Source organism: Monodon monoceros, unplaced genomic scaffold (assembly GCF_005190385.1).
Source record: "Monodon monoceros isolate NGI ecotype Baffin Bay Population unplaced genomic scaffold, NGI_Narwhal_1 Super_Scaffold_8, whole genome shotgun sequence".
NCBI classification, from domain to species: domain Eukaryota; kingdom Metazoa; phylum Chordata; class Mammalia; order Artiodactyla; family Monodontidae; genus Monodon; species Monodon monoceros.
In genome coordinates this window covers 23552391-23566163 of record NW_021703785.1, presented here as the reverse complement: position 1 = coordinate 23566163, position 13773 = coordinate 23552391, and the positions used below count along the sequence as shown (strand labels likewise).

The window sequence follows — 13773 nt, the reverse complement described above, 5'->3', positions numbered from 1 at the left end:
CTGAGAACTTGATAAAACTATATATATATATATATATATATATATATATATATATATATATATATGTATATATATAAAACAAGAGCTGAAGATTACAATAACTAAAATTAAAAATACACTATAGGGCTTCCCTGGTGGTGCAGTGGTTGAGAGACCACCTGCCGATGCAGGGGACACGGGTTCGTGCCCCGGTCCGGGAAGATCCCACGTGCCACGGAGCAGCTGGGCCCGTGAGCCATGGCTGCTGAACCTGCGCATCCGGAGCCTGTGCTCCGCGGCGGGAGAGGCCACAGCGGTGAGAGGCCCGCGTACCACACAAAAAAATTAAGAGGCAACTACAAGCACAGCAAAGAAAGTGACCTGGAGCAGGAAAGGGCGAAAGAATGAAAAGGGAGAGATTGGAGGGGGAGAGGTTAGAAAGGGGAGGGCTGGAGAGGGAGTGACTAGAACAGGAGCAGCTGGAGAGAGAGAGACAAGAAAGAGAAGTTCAGGATTGCCTGGAGCGGGAGAGACAAGAGCGGAGAGGCTGGAGAGACTGGACCGAGAAAGGCAAGAACGAAAGCGGCAAGAGCAACTAGAAAGGGAGCAGCTGGAATGCGAGCGAGAGCAAAGAATGTCAAACGCTGCTGCCCCTGCCTCTGTGGAGACTCCTCTAAGCTCTGTGCTGGGAGTCTCCTCTGCTGCTGAGCCAGGCTTGCATTGTCCTGGGACCACCGGCACCTCCACCCCCTCCTCCACTCCCACCAGGTCCTGCCCAGGCATCAGCCACACTCCCTCCTCCCCCAGGACTCCCTCCATCCCATCCACTTCCTTCCTCAGGGCCTCCGCCTCCTCTACCACCTCCTTCCTAATCAGGTACCCCCTCCTCCTCCACCACCCCCTGCTTCTCCCCTCCCTGCATCTGGATCTTTTGGGGATCCATGTTTGAAGACAGTCATCCTTTAACTGGACTTGCAGCTGCAATTTCTGGATCAAAACTTAGGAAAGTGTCACGGATGGAGGATTCCTGTTTCCCAAGCGGAGAGATCACTGGTGTGAATTTGGCCTCATCTAAAAAATACAGGTAGTGGAAAAGGACCCCTTCCGTTAGGGGTGGTGGGTTAATGGAAGAAATGAGCACCCTGCTGGCCAGGAGGAAGAGAATTGCTGAAAAGTGATCAACAATAGGAGCAGAACGAAAAGAAGACGAAAATGAAGATTCAGAGCCTGTAACTTCTAAGGCCTCTTCAACAAGTACACCTGAACCAACAAGAAAACCTTGGGAAAGAACAAATACAATGAATGGCAGCAAGTCACCTGTTATTTACAGACCAAAATCTGCACCCTCATCACAGTCCAGTGCCAACGGAGTCCAGACAGAAGGACTGGACTATGACAGGCTGAAGCCAAACACTTTAGAAGAAATGAGAAAAGAAGTAACTAAGCTACAAGAAGAGCTCATCGATGCAATCAGGCAGGAACTGACCAAGTGAAATACCACATAGAGAAACAAACTAAGAAGAGATAGGACTTTAATCTGGAGGAAAAAAAAAAACCTGCAAAGAACAACTGTTAACAACAACAAAACCCCTACATTCTGTGAGCTGTAAAAAGAAAATGGAGACAAACAGAACGAGGGAAAAGACAACATACTTTGAAAGGCTTGAGACATTACTACTCTGGCAATAAGCTAGTACCCTCCCAGTTTGATGCTTTTTTCTGACCTTTACAACAGGGTGGAAGAGAGTTGTATAGGTGTTCCTGTATCACTTATGCAGAAAATACTAAACCAGTCAGGCAAGGACACCGTGCCTTGAAATATTTTCATGTCAACAGAAAATCACACATTTTCCACAATCCATTGCTAAAATAAAGAGGAGAAAGACTTTGAGAAGTTTTTTTCAGAGAATGCTGATGAAGAATTTAGCAAGTTATGCTATTGTATTGTAAATGTTTCTCTCAGGTTTGTCTTCCTATCACATTTGATGTCCCATGAATAATTGAGATCAGCCCTATGTAGGTTAAGATCATAAAATGTGGAACAGTTGGAATTGTATGTGCTTTCAAAGGGTGATATTTATAAGAAAGTGTCCTAAAAATGATTTGCCCAGAGTGAGGAATTCTGGAATGATAGGAAGCCTCTCGAGTTTAGCCTTAAAGCAATTTTGTAGATTCGAACATAAATTCATCCAGAATTTAAAGGTTTAGATGCCTTCCTAAATTATTAGTGATTTACCAAATCTATGATTCCTACATAACACAAACCAGTGGTCAAATGTAAAACACTATATTGTAGATTCACTGTAGGTTTTCAACCTTTTTAGATTGATGAATGTGGACATTTTTATAATATAATTACAGCCATCACAAAATTAGCTTTTTTAATTGCAGACAGTAATGCATGTCAAACTAATAGTGGCCTTTTCAAGGCCTAGTCCCAGGGAAAACATTTTGTAGAGTATAGGGAAGTGGGAGGAAGGGAAGGAATAATGTTTAATTTAAACTTAATTTCTGCACTATCTTTTTCTCAATTATCTGCATGAATAATAATGAGGAATATTTTGTGACTTTAATTGGTAAATATGTTAACAGAACCAAGTACTTAATCTTTTACATCATGTCTTCAGCTATTTGTATTTTAACTTCAGTAAGTTCAATGGTCTGAAACATGATTCAGACCATTTATAATTCACATGAATTATATCTTACTGTGGAACTCAAAAGTTCGATCCCTGAATTTGTCAGTTATTATTACCTAGGTGCCCTGCAGTTATACAGGTGTTCAGGTACACGTTCCTGACTACAAAGCTGCTTTTGAATCTTATGTTGAAATACTAGAAAAGTAACCATGATGGCAGCAATTAAGGTCATAGAAATCATTAGACGAAAGGAAAACGAGGGGTCCTGCATAATTTTCTTTTAATAAATAAAGTGAGACTTAGGTGGTGGGAAAAGGAGCTAGATACTCTACTTACCACCAAGTGTGTGTGTGTGAGCGTGCGTGTGTGCGGGCACTCACGTGTGAGTATGTAATCCACTCCCTTTCCTTTGAAACTTCTAAGATTAAAATAGGGGAGAAATCCTGTATGTTGCAATGATAGAATTTTTTGAAAATTTAGGAAATCAAAAATTCTCCAGGCTCTCCATCTTGATTTATGCTTGGGTTGTTATGTGCCATATTTGCTTTGAAATCTTTGATTATCAGTAATTTTACTAAAATTGTGAAGGAATAATCCACCATCTGCTTTCTAGATTTCTTAATCTAAGTTCATAAGACAGAGCTTGTTGATAACATACTTTTCTAAATGCTGCAGGTTTGCAGCCATTACCACTTCAAAGAGGTTTGAATGAGGGAATTTTTTTTCCTTGTTAAAATAGTTCCTGTTTCTGTAGAAACTTCATTTTTAGATTAATCTGTGATGGATGAGCTATCATAATTAAGTATAGTTTTTTTTCTATCAACTATTCATTGTCGTCCAATAGTAAAGACATTAAAGATGCAGCAAGCTTATAAAGTACTATTTTCTAAAAGAAATAGGAGGCATTTTCATCTTTATTATTGTACTTTTGGTCATGGAAACACTTTGATGATATAAATGTATATGTCCCCCATAAATCTGGTCAGAAATCACTTTTGATTTTATTGATTAAGTTGAGCAGTAGGATAGAGTACTGGGTACAGGTGGTCCAAAGTAAGATAAAAGACCAAGATAAAAATGATAGATCTTAAAAAAGAAACTGGTTTATGCACTAAATGTTTTGTGCCTTGGTCTAATATTAACATGATGTCTGTGTAAAATGACTAAAAGAACCAGTGTTGAATCACGTTATATTTCCTGTCATTCTGCATTATCCCAGATTGCTAAATGTGTTCTTTCCAAGAAGTTTGATTGAATTTCTGTATATGTTTACTGTCCTATGTGACAGTTTTGTCATTGTTAGAGATTTCAGTAATTAAAATGGGAAACAGAAGCTTAAGTTATTTTCCTTATCAAAACTATGTTCCTTGGAGACACATTATTGTGATGGTTTTTGTGCTCTTGTACATTGGATGTCTTAAGGTGAGTGCAGTTTAGGGGATCCTTTCTAATTACAGGAAGGTACTTCTTTCCTTCAACACTGTGATCTGACCAGTGACAAATCTGTACTATACGCTATGCAAATGGCTAACAAGTCAATCGCAAAACAACTGAATGTACAAATCTTAGTTCTGGTGCTGAAATCTCTTCAGAATAGTCATCATGATCTCAAAGTTTGTTTCAAAATTTGCAAGTATCAAGTGTCAGTATGAAAAAACTGAAGATGAAATACCAATGAATGTTGAATTCTCATGCTTTAATTGTACTTCCCTCACTTATTTATTTATTTACATATTTAGCTTTTTTTTTAAACATCTTTATTGGAGTATAATTGCTTTACATTGTTGTGTTAGTTGCTGCTGTATAACAAAGTGAATCAGCTATACGTTTACATATATCCCCATATCTCCCTTTTGTGTCTCCCTCCCACCCTCCCTATCCCACCCCTCTAGGTGGTCACAAAGCACAGAGCTGATCTCCCTGTGCTATGCAGCTGCTTCCCACTAGCTGTCTATTTTACGTTTGGTAGTGTATATATGTCCATGCCACTCTCTTACTTCGTCCCAGCTTACCCTTCCCCCTCCCCATGTCCTCAAGTCCATTCTCTACACCTGTGTCTTTATTCCTATCCTTTTTCGATTTTTTTAGTTCTCTGCTATTTTTACCATAGTTTCATTTAAATTTCCTACACGCTAACTTTGTGCGACTGAAATACAATTGCAGTATATTAAAAACATTATGAATTGTAAAAAAATTCAAAAATAAAAATAACAGTCCTTTCACACCATACCCTGCCTCTTGTTTATATTCTCTGATAGCCTTGAGGAGTCTCAGTAGTACCTCAAAAAATTATTGGCTTCTTAAAAGACCGTCACAACACTCTTCATCTTGGAAAATGTGTACACTTAATCAGCAAAGAACCCAGGTGCAAATCTTGCCTTCATCATTTGCTAATTGTGAGTTATTGGACAAATTAAATAACATTTCTGAGCCTCAGTTTCCTGTTCTCAAAACAGACCAAATACTGTTTTTCATATTGTGAAATTTCAAAAGTTAGCACTTACAACCTGGCTTGCAACATAAAGTATTATGTAGCCTATTAGTCAATAAGTGCACATTTATTTTAATGTGTAACTTGGTGACTTTCATGTTTCATATCAGGAATAGTTTCCTCATATTCAACAATTTAGATTGATATTTGTATCATTATACATATTATTTTCATAAATGGATATAGTTGGACATACTAGTTTTTCTGTATTTATATGTATTATTATAGTATATTTCCACTAAGGCTTATCTTCTTTTTATATGCCAAGCATGTGGTCAAATTTTGGAAAAAATTTTATTCTTATTATGGCAGCAAAAATAACTGTTCTCTTGATACCCATAAAATGAAAAAGAAAAAAGAGAATAAAGCCATATGCCTTTAAAAATAATTTAAGGGGTAAAATATAACTAAAGTCACCCAACAAAATGAAGGTTATGGATACTTTCAATTTATTTTCTCCAAATATATTACAGAAATTAAGACACTACCAATGTTTGAAATCACCAATTCAATAGTTACACTCTGGAGAAGCATATTATGTCTTCAGATACATTTTAATGTATTTGATTAATTAGTATTCATTTACACTGGAGAATAATTACAATTGTAATATTACACATGTTAGAAAATTTTTTTAAAAGGTAGATATGCAAATTTTATTACAAAAATGAAATATCTAAGTGTGATTATTCTACCAAGGAAAGCTGTACAGCTGTCTTGAAAGAAATTGGTACATTTCATATGATGAGCATTATTCATTTAGTTATTTAGTATTTAGACTAGTATTATGCTAATGTTTAGGAAACTTGAATGAGCATACTTATATCTGTATTTACAATTGACCTTTGAACAGCACAGGTTTGACCTGCACAGGTCCACTTATAGGTGGATTTTTTTCACTAAATACGCTACAGTACTACATGTTGAACTTGCAGATGCTGAACCATAGATACAGAGGGCCAAGTGTGAAGTTAAGCCCACCTTTTTGACTGCTGGGAGGGTCAGCACCCCTGACCATGGAGTTATTCAAAGGTCAACTAGACTTCTATATCTCTGTGCCTACATCAACACACACAAACGCACATACATAAACACACATGTATATATGTATTTTGCTGTCTATATGCACACACACATAACATGCATATATATATATATACACATATACATCTTGCTTTTGCAATTGCCTTTCTTTTAAATTGACTGAATCAAAAAGTTATCGAGACAACACAGCATACTTTCCAAATTGACACGTATTACTAGAAACACAAGACATTTGATTGTTCAGAAACTAATCTGTTGTATACCTGAAACTAACATGATACAGTAAATCAACTATATTTTAAAAAGGCAGAGACTGTAATTTTGTCAACTGTTAAACCTGTGAAAATGTACAGACTGTAGTTGCTGTACATTTTCACAGGTTTAGCAAATTGATAAAGTATTTCAATTATATATATATTTGTTCAGATTGTTTTCTGTCATAGGTTATTACAAGATATTGAATATAGCTCCCTGTGTTATACAGTAAATCCTCAATGCTTATCTATTTTATGTATAGTAGTTTATCTCTGTTAGTCCCATACTCCTAATTTGTCCCTCCCCCCTCCCTTTCCTCTTTGGTAACCATAAGTTTGTTTTCTATATCTGTGGATCTGTTTCTGTTTTGTATATAGATTCATTAAGATTCTACATACAAGAGGTATCATATAGCATTTGTCTTTTTCTGACTGACTTAGTATGACATTTTCTAGATCCAACCATGTTGCTGCAAATGGCAATATTTCATTCTTTTTTATGGCTGAGTATATTTCATTGTGTGTGTGTGTGTGTGTGTGTACATATATATATATATATATATATATATATATATATACACACCACATCTTCTTAGACCAATCATCTATTGATGGACACTTGGGTTGTTTCCATGTCTTGTCTATTATAAATAGTGCTGCTATGACATAGACAATAGACTTGTGGTTGCCAAGGGGGAAGAGGGTGGGGGAGGGATGGATTGGGAGTTTGGGATTAGCAGATGCAAACTATTATATATAGAATGGGTAAGCAACAAGGTTTGCTGTTCAGTGTCCTGTAATAAACCATAATGGAAAAGGATATGAAAAAGAATGTATATATATGTATAACTGAATCACTTTACTGTACAACAGTAGTTAACACAATATTGTAAATCAACTATACCTGAATAAAGTAAATTAAAAAAAATAATTAGTGCTGCTATGAACATTGGGGTACATGTATCTTTTCAAATTAGAGTTTTCATCTTTTCTGAATATATGTTCAGGAGTGGGATTGCTGGATCATATCATAGCTCTATTTTAGTTTTTAAAGGAACCTCCATACTCAAAAGAAGACAGTCTCTTCCTTTGAGTTCAGTAATTTACCTTCTCATATCAGTATACTGTAAATAAAGAGAACATTTTTGTGTTATCATCTATTAGTAACTTTTTTCTTCTAGTTTTATTGAGATGTAATTAATTGGTATACATCACTGTATAAGTTTAACGTGTACAACGTAATATTTTTACTTACATACATCATGAAATGATTAGCACAATAAGTTTAATGAATATCTGTCATCTCATATAGATACAAAACATTTTTCCTTCTGATGAGAACTCCTAGGATTTACTCTCAACAACTTTCATATATTACATACAGCAGTGTTAATTATGTTTATCATGTTGTACATTACATTGCTAGTACTTATTTATCTTATAACTGGAAGTTTGTACTTTCTGACTGCATTCATTGAATTCCCCCTCCCCCACTCCCTGCTTCCGGCAATCACCAATCTGATTTCTTTTTCTATGAGTTTGCTGGGTTTTTTTTTTTTTTTTTTTTTTTTTTTTGTGGTACGCGGGCCTCTCACTGCTGTGGCCTCTCCCATTGCGGAGCACAGGCTCCAGACGCACAGGCCCAGCGGCCATGGCTCACGGGCCCAGCCGCTCCGTGGCATGTGGGATCCTCCCAGACCGGGGCACGAACCCGTGTCCCCTGCATCAGCAGGCGGACTCTCAACCACTGCACCACCAGGGAAGCCCCGGTTTGTTTGTTTTTGAAGTATAATTGACCTGTCACCATACAAAGATGTTACATAATTATTGACTATATTCCCCACAATGTACATATCCCTGACTCATTTATTTTGCAGCTAGAAACTTGTACCTCTTAATTTCCCTTACTTATTTCTCTCCTTCCTCTAACTCCTCCCCTCTGGCAGCCACCTGTTTCTTCTCTGTATAAATGACTCTGTTTCTGTTTTGTTATGTTTGTTCATTTGTTTTGGTTTTTAGATTCCACATGTAAGTGAAATCATACAGTTTTTGTCTTTCTCTGTCTGATTTATTTCACTTAGCATAATACCCTGTAGGTCCATCCATGTTGTTGCAAATGAGAATATTTCATTCTTTTTTATGGCTGAGTAATATTCCATTATATATTTTATACATATATATATACATATATATATATATATATCTCACATCTCTCTTATCCATTTACCCGTTGATGTGCTGTTTTTGTGCCAGTAACATACTGTTTTGATTACTGTAGCTTTGTAGTATAGTTTGAAATCAGGGTGCGTGGTACATTCAGCTTCGTTCTTCTTTCTCAAGATTGTTTTACTTATTCAGGGTATTTTGTGTTTTCACATAAAATTTAGAATTATTTGTTCTAGTTCTGTGAAAAATGCCTTTGGTATTTTGATAGGGATTGTGTTGAATCTGTAGATTATCTTGGGTAGCATGGATCTTTTAACAATATTAATTCTTTCAATCCGAAGCATGGTATATCTTTCCATCTATTTGTGTGGTTACCAATTTCTTTCATCAGTGTCTTACAGTTTTCTGAGTACAGGTCTTTGACCTCTTTTGTTAGATTTATTCCGAGGTATTTTATTCTTTTTGAATGTGATTGTAAATGGGATTGTTTTCTTAATTTCTCTTTCTGGTAGTACTAGTAGAAGTACCAGTAACTTCTTAACTACAAAAAAAGTTACATTTTTCAGTAACATTTCAGAATATTCACATTTAAAATTGAAGAGTAAAATCAGTTTATAATTTTCTATCAGTATAATGAAGATATTATCCTTTATTACATCTTTCTTCTAGAAAATCTTCGTAGTGATTATTAATCAGTTTTTACCTATCTAACTACATATGATGTGGAACATAAATAATTCTGTATTTTATCTTGCTTAATAAATTTTTTATACAAAATTGCATTGGTGATAAGTTAGTCTACACTTACTAAAACTCAGTCATCACTTGTGATCAGTGACAATATCTTTTAAAATAAGTATGACCTATTTACCTCAGTCATTTCATCAAATTAAACACAAATTAACATTTTATGTATGAATAAATACCCAAATGTTGTTTCTTTTGATAGGTGATCGATACAAATAGAACTATCTAGAATCAAATATTTCATATTTTTAAACTGAATACATTGTAATTACGATAGAAAAAATATTTTTCTCTGTGTGCTTTTACAATAACCTGTGAAACCTATAAATAAAAGGTCCTATAAATTTAGATCTTGAGATTATCTCATTGCACTTTTTTTTAAATTAGGCTTTATGTGTTTTGAAGTGATGAAACATTTCCATGTCTCTGGATAAATAACTCCTGTATTTGAAATTTGAATTGTAACTTGTCTCCACTGTGCTATTTTGAAACAACAGAGGAGGAACTATGAGAGATAAATGCTTTTGTGATTTTGTAGACAATTTTTTAAAAAAATACGTATTGACAGTTTGCTCCACTCAAATATTTGAGGAATTTTGTGAAAAAATGAATGTCTGCTTGTTCACATACACTCTAAAAGGAGGAATTAAACTAGTAAGAGATAAAAGGAGAAAAATTTTTCTTGCAAGTGGTGAGGAATTTCCAATAATTAGAAGTAGGCACAGACCTTATGCCCATTATTCCTGAGGGTCTAGTTATCTCTGCCTTGTGTCAGAGCTTGTACCAAAGAGCTTTGAAGAACACTCCTGCTCATATGATTCTGTTAATAGCATCAGAAACACTAAGGTTAAGGATGTTTTGGGGTGAGAGGGGACTAGCATAAATAGGGAACTCTAGGTACATAGGCAGTGCCCTTTGAACTGCATGCAGCTTAATTCTGGCACTTTGATGGCAGCAATAAGTTTGCCAAATTTAATGTTCAATCCAGACAGACACATTTCCTCACATTTGCTTTGAAGGCTAATGGATATATCTGTAATTATGCTAAAGTGGAAAAGCACATAATAGTATTTGAGGACAGAAATACTAATGCAAGCATTTAAAAATAACATTATTATTATTATTATCATCATCATTATGCTTGAAATATATAAGCTTCTTTGGCACCTGACTACACAAAGAAGAGTAAAATGAAATGAGTGCCAATTATGTATTATTAAATGGCTGTCTCTGATAATTACATTTCAAATTTGATTTGAGGAATGTCCTAAAAATCACAGTAAAGATTCTCTGAGGTCAGAAAGGGTACTTTTTGTTTGGAGATTCTAACTGAAGAAATAGGTCCTCTTCTAGCTGAAGTGATCATGCCAAATTAAATACTTCATTTTATGAAAGAAGCAAATAGAGTTATGACTGCAAAAGAGGCACTCAGCCAGCCAGATCTTTTGAAGCTGTGTAATAGATGTCACAGCCAACTTGTCCTCAGATCACATATGTCAAAGGGTATCTCCATAATTTTAGCTGTTGGGCTCACTACTACCTCTGGCAAATTAAATCAAATACTCTCACTCTCAGTGTATTCATATTGAACCGATATAAAAATTGGCAGAGATAACAGGGTTAGATTCCACAGAGTCCCGTTATAGAAGTATCATTAAATGAAAATAATTAAATACTTTCAGTGTCATGCTACTTACTCTCTCACTTGACTCTGATGATATATTAGGAACTAAGTGCTAGGGTAATTGTGATCGTATTTCAAATATAATGGTTTATTTGGAACCATGAACTAGTTCAATTAAAAAGTTTATTTTAAATATTTGTTTTCTTTGCATGGGGCCTATTTGTCATCTTGGACTGTGATTTTGTAAGGGAGTGGTAATAAATATCTAGAGCCTGCCTCAAGGGCCATTATGCTTGGTTTATTTCTTCCTGCCTAAAGGTCTAAAGTGCTTATCTTACAATGTGAGCTGTAATAATGCCAATATAATTTAAATTTTCTACAGTACCAATATTGAAAAGAAACCAATGTTTTTCAAAATATTATAGCAAGTGGGAAAATAGAGGAAAGGCTATTATTAGAAAACAAGTGAGCATATGACTAAATATTCATAATGTTGTATACATATATGCACAATATGTATGTTATTTATTTACACGTAGTATTTACTTGTTTTCATGGGAACTTGCTCAAATGTAAGTGTTCAATAAATGATATTGATGTCAATGATTATTACCATTACTGTTACTTCATTGCAGTTTCAGATAACAAATGGGATTTAATACGCTTCTAGTGAACAGGCAAGTGAGAAAATTGAAGAAGAAAAATTTAAGTAGGCTTAAGAAGAAACAGCTAATTATTCATAAGGCTTAGACCAGAACATAGTTTTTCTGATTCTGATCTCTATGATTTTGTTTTACCATTTTGTACTATGTAAATTCTAAATGCATTCTAATGATTAACTATAGATTATCTCACTAAGCATCACAAGTTTCCTCTAGCTGTATTTAACGTATTATGTGACCTTGAATTTCCCCTAATCATGGACTAGAGAGTCAGATATGAATATGTGCCAGATTCACGTCTGTGATAGGCACTACTATTTGTTTGTTCCATGTTCGTGATCTCTTTCTTTACAAAGAGAACACTGATGTTATTCAGCATGGCGTTCAGCCCAACCTAGAAAAGCCTAACATTTATCTCAGGGCTGTTTTTTTGTGGGTATCAGAGTGTACGTCAGAAAAAGAAGAACAAAAGAGGATGAGTGGCAGGAGAAGGAAAGGCACAAGGAGGAGGACAGGAGCGGTACCCTCTTATTCCCCAGTTGGACATCTTCTTAGGCAAGATTTATCTGTGCCTGCATTAACATCATAAACAACCACCACCATCACCTACAAAAATATAGGGAGAAACGACAAGACTGAAACAGGAGTCAAAAATAAGCAGTCCATATCCCCATGTTTTGTTATGTCTAAGAAGATGCCATCAGTATTTTCTGGACTTGAGTTACCCTACCCGGAGTCACTCGAAAGAGCTGCCTGCTATTCGAAGGGATCAAAAGAAGAAGTGTGTTTGGGTCAGAGCCTCAGATAAAGGAGGTGAGTACGGGGGTAAAAGGACAAACAGAAAGTATAGGAAACTAGAGAGAGTAACTCCAATGAGCTGTCTACAAAACACATGGTTTCCCCATGAAGGATCAAGATTTGAGCATCAATCACACCAAGTGCCTTAAGGATCAGTCACTCTTCACCTGAGAATCAACAACACGCAAAAGAAAGAACACCGTTAAATGGCCAATTAGTGAAGACCCACATATTATTTTGCTCTTTACATTCAGACATCTAAGTTTTAGAGAAGGAGTAAAAAGGAGGTAACTTGGAACCAGACAATACCACTGTGGGTCCCAACTCTAAAATTCAGAATCCCAGGTCAAGTCTTCATAGTGGAATGAAAGTAGAATATGAGCTTCAAATGAAGGTGGGAATTGAACTTTATTTAGGCTGGACTTAGCTTGAAAAAGATAAAGTGGCTGGCAAGATACAAAATCTGATTAAGGTACTAGTAGGGGGTTGGGCAGGGAGATTCCACATAACATGTATAGAAACAGTGATAAAAGATAAATAAAAACTTTACTATGCATAATTTATTTAGTTGAAACTGCTAAAACAGAGGCAAAAACATGTAATATGAAGTTAATTAAACATAAGAAAAATGGTTTCATCATGTCATACTTCCTCATAGTGAGAGATTCAGGTAAAACACCATGTATAAGGAACCTACCTACTTATTTATTGGATCCAAAGAACTTGGGAAATAACATTAAGTAAAAAACAAGAGAAAAACTAAGAAACTGTAATAGACCAGAGAAGGCTAAGGACATATGATGAATAAATGCAATGTGGTATTCTAGTGTGGATCTTTGAAGCAAAACAGAACATTAATGGAAAATCCAGTGGAATCTGAATAAAGTCCAGAGTTAGGTAATAGGAACATTCTAATGCTCATTCCTTACTTTTGATTAATGTACCCTGTTACATTGTCAGCAGCATGGGAAAGTGATTTAGAGAATACCAAAAATCTCTGTATTATTTTTGCAAGTTTTCAATAAACCTTCTTAAATTATTCTAAAATTCTTTTAAGTTTATTTTTAAAAAGAAAATTTTAAAATGATAAAGAATGTATACAGAAAATTGACAGGAAATAACCAACAATATAAAGAAAATGAGATGAAGTTCATGAACAGGAAATATCATGGCAGAATTCGAGTTAAAAAAAAGTATAGGGCTTCCCTGGTGGCGCAGTGGTTGAGAGTCCACCTGCCGATGCAGGGGACACGGATTTGTGCCCCGGTCCGGGAGGATCCCACATGCCGCAGAGCGGTTAGGCCCGTGAGCCGTGGCCACTAAGCCTGCGCGTCCGGAGCCTGTGCTCCGCAATGGGAGAGGCCACAAG

At 35.7% G+C, this 13773-nt stretch overlaps 1 pseudogene; it reads left to right on the top strand.

The window, feature by feature from the left end:
• Positions 1-1484, top strand: part of LOC114888046 — a 105967-nt pseudogene extending 104483 nt beyond the window's left edge.
• Positions 1485-13773: the final 12289 nt, after the last annotated feature.